Below are 7,798 nucleotides of genomic sequence, written 5' to 3'. Positions count from 1 at the left end.
TCTTCCTCCAACACCTCCCCTCTAATATATGCTCCCGCAAGGGCAATATAGCCCCATTTTCTATCTGTACACAACTTTATACCATAAACGTGGATTTTATCGTGGCGTAAACGTCCATTTCCTGCCTTAGAAGTGCCCCTTCCCACATGTGGCCACCTCGCCTTAACGAGCCGTCAATCACTCGCAGTCGGCGGCGGTGACGTCGCACCCCCCCCCCTCCTCTTCCTCCAACACCTCCCCTCTAATATATGCTCCCGCAAGGGCAATATAGCCCCATTTTCTATCTGTACACAACTTTATACCATAAACGTGGATTTTATCGTGGCGTAAACGTCCATTTCCTGCCTTAGAAGTGCCCCTTCCCACATGTGGCCACCTCGCCTTAACGAGCCGTCAATCACTCGCAGTCGGCGGCGGTGACGTCACGCGCCGAACTTCCACCGAGCCGTCATGTTCTACCTACGCCAAAAGATCAAGATTCTCACTCAAGAAGAAAACACGCGTGGGGCCAGATCGTGTTTCGCCTCCCTTTTCTTTCCTGTGACGGGGACTTGAGTTCAGTGGCTCCACAACCTTTCAAAATGGAGTCCTCCACAGACACTCTCACGAGAGGTGGCGGTGGAGGCGGAGATGGGAACGACAAGGGACGAAATAGGCCCACGAAGTGTTGCCGCGCGTGGGTTTTTACGGTGGGGCTCCTGTGGTGGGGTTGTCCTGACAAAATGTAACCCTGCAACTAACGTGAATTCATAGGAAATCCACGCGAACGCGACAATGAATAGCGCAAAATGGCAACCTTCCCCCTCTCAAACTCGAACCTCGGTGGGGTGGGGGGAAAAAAAACAAAAACACGACGACACGAGTGAAACCGCGTCCGCGCCGCCAGCAGCTGTGGTTATACGCCGCCGCCGTGACGAAATGCGCATGTTTTGAGACATTTTGTTTGGGGGGCGGGGGGCCATTTGCGACGAGGAAGGAGAAAGGTAGAGCAAGACAGAAGAAGGTAGAAAAGTATCCGCCGCGGCGCACAGGCGGATAAGAAAGGGCCCACAGCACCGTCACACGGGGGAGTGTGCTGGGTGCATCAGCGCCCCCTTCTCGGTAGACCCCCGCAGCTGCAGGCGAGTCGCCCTTTGTGCAGGCCCAGCTTACCGGACTTGTTATTGAGGTCAAAGCAGGCTGGCAGAGGTTGCTGGTCATCATGCTAGCTAATAACTAAAGGTAGCTCGCAGGATTGGTGAAATGCTACACACATTTGTTTACAATTTTGCTCAAACGCTAGAATTAGCTCAATGTGTTAGATTGAAAGTCGTGATGGTGATCGTCTGACTTCCATGGAAAAGTACGTGATTAGCATATATCAATCAGTGTCTGCCCATCACAAAAAAAAAACCTGATCACTTCCATGTCATACTTTGCAGCCACAGACTTATATATTATGGCAAACAACGCTTTTGCAAGAAGTGAGGCCCCCGGTGGCCATCTTGTGTTGCCACTCGCTAAGCGCGCCTAAGTTGAATACATTGATTTCTTTGCGGCATATTCACGCTGTTTTCTGCCGCTACAGCAAAAGTGCCACAGTGTGTGGCGTATGGTTGTACAACTCAGCTTGAGAGAGGCACGACATGCACATTTCATTGGTAAGAATGAAATTAGAAATGCGCTCTTGTAACCTCCAAGTGCTACTCAAAGATTTGTCTGCATCATGTCGTCAGAACTATCAACACTGAAATGAAAGCAGAACCCATCAAGACACATTAAATGGCTCCGAAATGTCAATCGAGCCTCTGTAACTACTCTAGAGATTCTATAGTGTAGTTCTATAGTATACTGTAGAATCTGTGTCGTCTTCTTTGGTCCTGAGCTTGCATTTAACGCTTATTGACTCTAGAGGGAGCCAGAGCACCTCTAGTGAGATACTATGGACTCAGGCACTTTTTGAGGGGGTCGCAAAATGTCTTCATTTTAACCGGATTTAATCCAAACACATTTTAAACGTATTTTTTCGCGTGTCAAATAAAGAAAATACAAGCACTTTAGGCACGGTATGTATATTTCCTTCCCTGAGTGAGTTATGACTGTCCCACCAAAAATCTCCCACACAGAGGGTGTTTCTACGACTTTGTAAAGAAACGAATAACTTGAATTGACTCAACAGGGTCTTAAAGTTCTGAGTGTGAGGACTTTTTTTGCCACCTTGGCCGTTGCGGTTGTTATGGAAGCAAGTGGACGGGAAAAGTCATCGATGACTAAACAGTGTGTGTGCGTGTGTGCGCGTGTCTTCCTGTTGTTTTAGATTCTGCTTCACTCCCCCACCGCTTATGCGTGCCCTCTGACCTCAGCTGAACCCAGCTGTCAGCTGTCCCGGCCAGCGTGGGACCACTCGCTCGCTCTCGTTCTGTCTTTCTCTCTCAACTTTCACTCATTCCATCGTCTCATTCCGTCATTTGCCTCCACAGTTAAGTCGACGAGACATGTGACTTTTTGACAAGTTTTCACGGGAATGCTGAGCTGAGCTCATTAAGTCTTTCATCGCAGCTAAAGCACGGCAGCACATTTCGATAGTGTGACGAGAGGGCCCCCTAGCGGCCGTGAGATGCATACGGGAGCACCTGACTCGACGCTCAGCGACAGGGAAATAACACATAAGGCATTTATTAAATGATAAATACACCGTTTTAATAATATAAACACATTTAGTATTATTTTTATAATTGTATTTAATATATTGAACTGTATAAATAACATCATATGTAAACTTATCACTCATTTTCGAATATAAATAAATAATTGTGGCTCATCATAAATCATAAGTTACTTCAAGATAAGACATAAACAGAATTTAATTTTTCATAGTTAAATTGTAAATATCACATTAGTATTTTCTGAGTGTATTGAATATATCTAACTGTGAAAATCATTGTTTCTTGCTTATCTTTTTCTATAAATAATACATAATTCGGAGTGATTTTATCATTATAAAAAATAAAATAAAGGCTTATTTGGCAATAGGGTACGATGTAAAATATTTAATTAAACTATGACATTCTAAAATATATGATAGATTGATGAATATAAATAAAAACAATTACTTTGTGGTGAGAAATATGACCACATGGAGCCCAGTGAGTATTGATCCAAACCAAGGCACCGTTGACCATTTTTCAAAATAAAAGTACGAAATAAGATTCTACTGGCTAATCGGCTAATGTTTTAGTCACTTACCTGTAAAGTAATTGTTAACTCAATAATTCTGATCATTTAAATTTCACCACGGGAATGTATTTCGCATCATAATGGGGTCGCTTTGGAAACAAGGGCTTTTCTAACCGTACTTTTTTGTTGGAAGTCAAACCTCAGCTGGGCGGGCACGCCTGCGAGCCAAGGCGCCAAAGTCGGACGCCTAAAACGTGAACAAGTCACCAGCGGCCAAATCTCCACTGGCTGTGTTTTGGTTTTTTTTTTTTTGGTGGCCATCACAACTCATTAGCTTGCCTCATATCCATAATCCTCATTAATCCTACTCCAAAGTGTGAATGGGAAACGCTGTGAAAAGGAGAATCTGCCTCAACTGCGGCTTCGATGCCCCAGGACACAAATATCTCCACAGACCATTGTTATGAAAACAGACAAAAAAAAAAAGAAGAAGAAAGACATGTCCTTTCGCTTCTTTGGGGCCTCAAAAGGGAATTCCCACAAAAAGGTGTGTAAGGAGTGGGAATGAAAGAGAGAGGAAGTGGCGAGGAGCTTTACAAGCGCGATTGAAAAAGAGAAAAGGTGAACGAGAGGCGCTGCCGGCTAGTGAAGGGCCAGGGAGGGTGACCCCTCGCTCGAGGGGGGTGAAAAGAGTCCCAAATCTACGCTTAATGACAAATTCCTGCTGCTTTCGAGGGGCGCAGGGGTCTTCATTTTCTCACTGCACCCGCGTTTAGCCGGGTGCCCGGGGAGGGGTCGCCCTCCCCCACCTCCCGCATTCCACAGGACCGCGGTGCCGCCTGCGCGCGGGATTATGGATTTGAGACGAATGAGATTTTAAAACTTGCCTCATCTGAAGCAATGTCAATTTTCTTAGCCTCACAAAATAGCCATAATTAGCGATGGGTGAGGAGCAATAGCAGGTATCTCGATTAGGCCGATATCAGCCCTACTTGAAGGCAGGGGTGTCAAACTCCTTTTTGTGACAGGCCGCGTGTCAATTCGGAGCCCTCGGTGTTTGGACAGTACAAATTAGGAGTCGGAGCGATCGCCGTTCTGTCCAGAATGACTTGTCGGTCTTGACATTTCACTGTAGCAACCCAAGACGACCTTTGCCGGCCGGATGAAGCGAAGCAGCCCCAAAGCTGCAGCTTTTAATCCCGTTGGAGGCCGAAAGTGAGAGTTGTGTTGAGATTTCATTTGCCGCTGCACAGATTCGAGACATCCCGTGAATCCCGATCTTGTCATCGGTTTGAAGTTATTCCAGCATTGTGGGTTTTTTCCTTTGTTGAACAGAAGGCTCTCATGTCCATGCGTGGGGCCATACAGAACCGCAGAAAAAGAGTGAGATCGAAGGGAGGGGCCACGCCGCGGATACTTGGCCACACAAAGGCCGAAACCCTGAAAGCGCGCCGCTGCCGGTCTCATTGAGTTGTCAATCGGCCCGGCGGATCCCCGCAGTCGTCGACCAATTCAGCAGATGAGGCGACATATGTGCGCAGGACTTCTGTCTCCGGTCCAGTCTGGGACTCTTTCTCGAGTCTGAAGCTGTCAAAAAGAAATCCCAACTTTCACCCCTCACGCAAGAGGCTCGGCCCACTGACCCAAGTCCAAGCCGGCCTCTTCTTTTTGTCTCTTTGACGGCGGCGGCGTCCCCGGTGATGACTTGACGTCTCTGTCCGTCAGTCAGATGACACGCCGCCACTGTTGGGGGCGAAGGGTGCCGGCATCCCTATTCAAAGCCTACGTGTCAATTTGACGTGACCCGTGACTGCGAGAAACCTCAACGGAGATCCTGGAAGATTGTTTCCTGTTGACCATTTTGGATTTGAATCAAGCTTTTGTCATCAGTTGAGCCAGTGACAACTGCAGTGGCCGAACTCCAGTTGTGTCAATTTGGCAGGAGAGCGTTTGAAGGTTTTGTGGCTGCGATAACATTTGGGGGCGGGGGGTTACTACTGGACATGTGTTTTGACAGATATTTGGTGTTTCTTAAGGCGTTTGGCAGTGTTCATGATTCTGATTTTGATGCGGTTTAATGACAATGGATTTGAGTGGGGTTTTTTTCAACCACAACTGAGACACTGTCATCACCTTGGGTCTCATCAGGTGCACGCAAGGAGTGGGGGTGGGTCGGGTCTATGCAAAGCTACACCTTCACTTAACTTTCCCAATCGATGGAATTGTATTTGGGCCACAAAGTACAAAACACAACATGTGAAAAAAACACAAATGTAAACAAACAAACAAAAATCAGTTCTTGCCCAAGACTTACAAAAATCCAATTTGACTTCATCTTCTGTTGCCAAATATGGTTTTCTTGTTTTCATGTGACACTTGCACATGGGTAATTCGTGTCCGTTAGCTTTCGTACTCAACAAGCCAAGAAGACATGGGGAGCTTTGTCCGAGTCTTTAATTAGGATGTTTTGCGGCCGTATGATGCACCAAAGCCACAAGGGTCGAAATATGCCTTCTGTTTTTCAAGCTGTGCGTTCTGAAAGGAATTATGACTATTTGGTGTGGTGGTGAGGTCTGGCCGCTCCACCGTTAATCAGTGTCATAGCCTCACGACTTTCCCTTTATTGACAAGAGCTTCACTCGCATTCCCGGCCCAAACACCCGGGCTGCAGCTTGGCTACTTTCACTTCTTGTGCAAACAAACAGGATCCGTTTAAAAATACGCACTCCACATTTTCCAACCCCGCGGAACAAAGAGAGGCCTCACACGGCGGTGTCGTCGCTGTCCCTCCAATTTATGGAGTTATTTGAAGCCATCAAAAAAAATCAGCTTATGAATGGACAAAGCTAGAGGGAAAATCTAAGTGCACTTAGCTAAAACCTGACACACAATGGAAAACGCCATTGAGGAGCGAACAATTCTAGCACCAATGTAAACGGCGAAGAGAGGCCTCACACGGCGGTGTCGTCGCTGTCCCCCCCCAATTTATGGAGTTATTTGAAGCCATCAAAAAAATCAGCTTATGAATGGACAAAGCTAGAGCCAAAATCCAAGTGCACTTAGCTTAAACCTGACACACAATGGAAAACGCCATTGACGAGCGAACAAATCTAGCACCGCTGTAAACGGCTATTTAAACGCAAACTGTAGCCATGCGTGTAGACGGACAACGTAGTACTACACATTCTTTGACTTATTGAGTTTAGAAAAGGCCGTTTTCTTTGTTTTGTTGAAGTGTTATATGGTGGCCAAGATGTAGACACCAAGAAGGAGCAACACAATGTCAATGTGAATTGAAGCATGAAATCACGATGCGCAAATTGTTGGATTCTTTACAGTCAATTTAATTATGCAATAAATGTATCTTTATATAAATCACAATACTTCAGAGTGCTTTTTTTCTTATTACTTTTTTTTTTCCAGGAAGCTGTAACAGATTAATTTTCATCTCTTTTGAAAATGATTTGACGTAAAAGTGTTGTGAGTTCCAAGTGTGGTCACGGAATGAATTCCACTCAGAAACGAAGGCAACACTGGAGTGTTGTTATCTGAAAATGCTCTCAAAGTCTACCGTCCACCGTATTTGACTCCCAATCATGCGGTCCCATTTTACATTTTAAACAAATATCATCGTCCTTTTGGCAGCGCGTTCATATTCAGAGACGATGTTTAAGGCCACCATCGTCAACATAACCCCACGTGATGAATACAAGTCCCAGAATGCACTGTAGCTTCACCTCGGCACTTAGTCTCTAAGTATGGTGGCTCTTGAGGGTAAAAATAAACACGTTGGAAAACACAACGTGTAAAATAGCACACGCCGATTCACCTATTCGAGGAAAATTTCATGATTATTTTTGTGGTGAATGCTTATCCGCAGTATGGTACTGCTCCTTGAATTAAATAGATATTAAATGCGAGTGAATGGCCATCAGTTATTTGCGGATTTCTACTCTTCGCGTCCTTGTGTAGGTGCGTGTCTTTTTAATACTGCCCCCTAGTGGCCAAGGTGCCCAATCTCGAAGTCAAGCACGACGTTAACAGGCATTGAAAATGTACAGTAATCGTTATTTACGATTGGATGTTTTGGTCAAGTATAATCCTACAAAGCACAATTTTTCTTACTGAAACATCTTTTGGTGGGGATAGGAGGGACGAACAATTAAATTTTTACATTCCGAAAAGAGATTATTATTTTAGACCAGCGGTCCCCAAACTTACAGTCTGGAACAGAAAAAGGGTGACCGCAAGAGTACGGAAATGTAAAAATGGATTGTTTTCCAGAAACCCACACAAAATGATTATTGAGTTTAGAAAAGGCCGTTTTCTTTGTTTTGTTGAAGTGTTATTTGGTGGCCAAGATGTATACACCAAGAAGGAGCAACACAATGTCAATGCGAATTGAAGCATGAAATCACGATGCGCAAACTTGGATTCTTTTTACAGTCAATTTAATTATGCAATAAATGTATCTTTATATAAATCACAATACTTCAGAGTGCTTTTTTTCTTATTACTTTTGTTTTCCAGGAAACTGTAACAGATTAATTTTCATCTCTTTTGAAAATGATTTGACGTAAAAGTGTTGTGAGTTCCAAGTGTGGTCACGGAATGAATTCCACTCAGAAACGAAGGCAACAAT

This window comes from Hippocampus comes, unplaced genomic scaffold (genome assembly GCF_001891065.2).
Source record: "Hippocampus comes isolate QL1 unplaced genomic scaffold, H_comes_QL1_v1.1 scaffold33, whole genome shotgun sequence".
Lineage (NCBI taxonomy): Eukaryota > Metazoa > Chordata > Actinopteri > Syngnathiformes > Syngnathidae > Hippocampus > Hippocampus comes.
Note: the sequence above shows the minus strand (reverse complement) of the source record.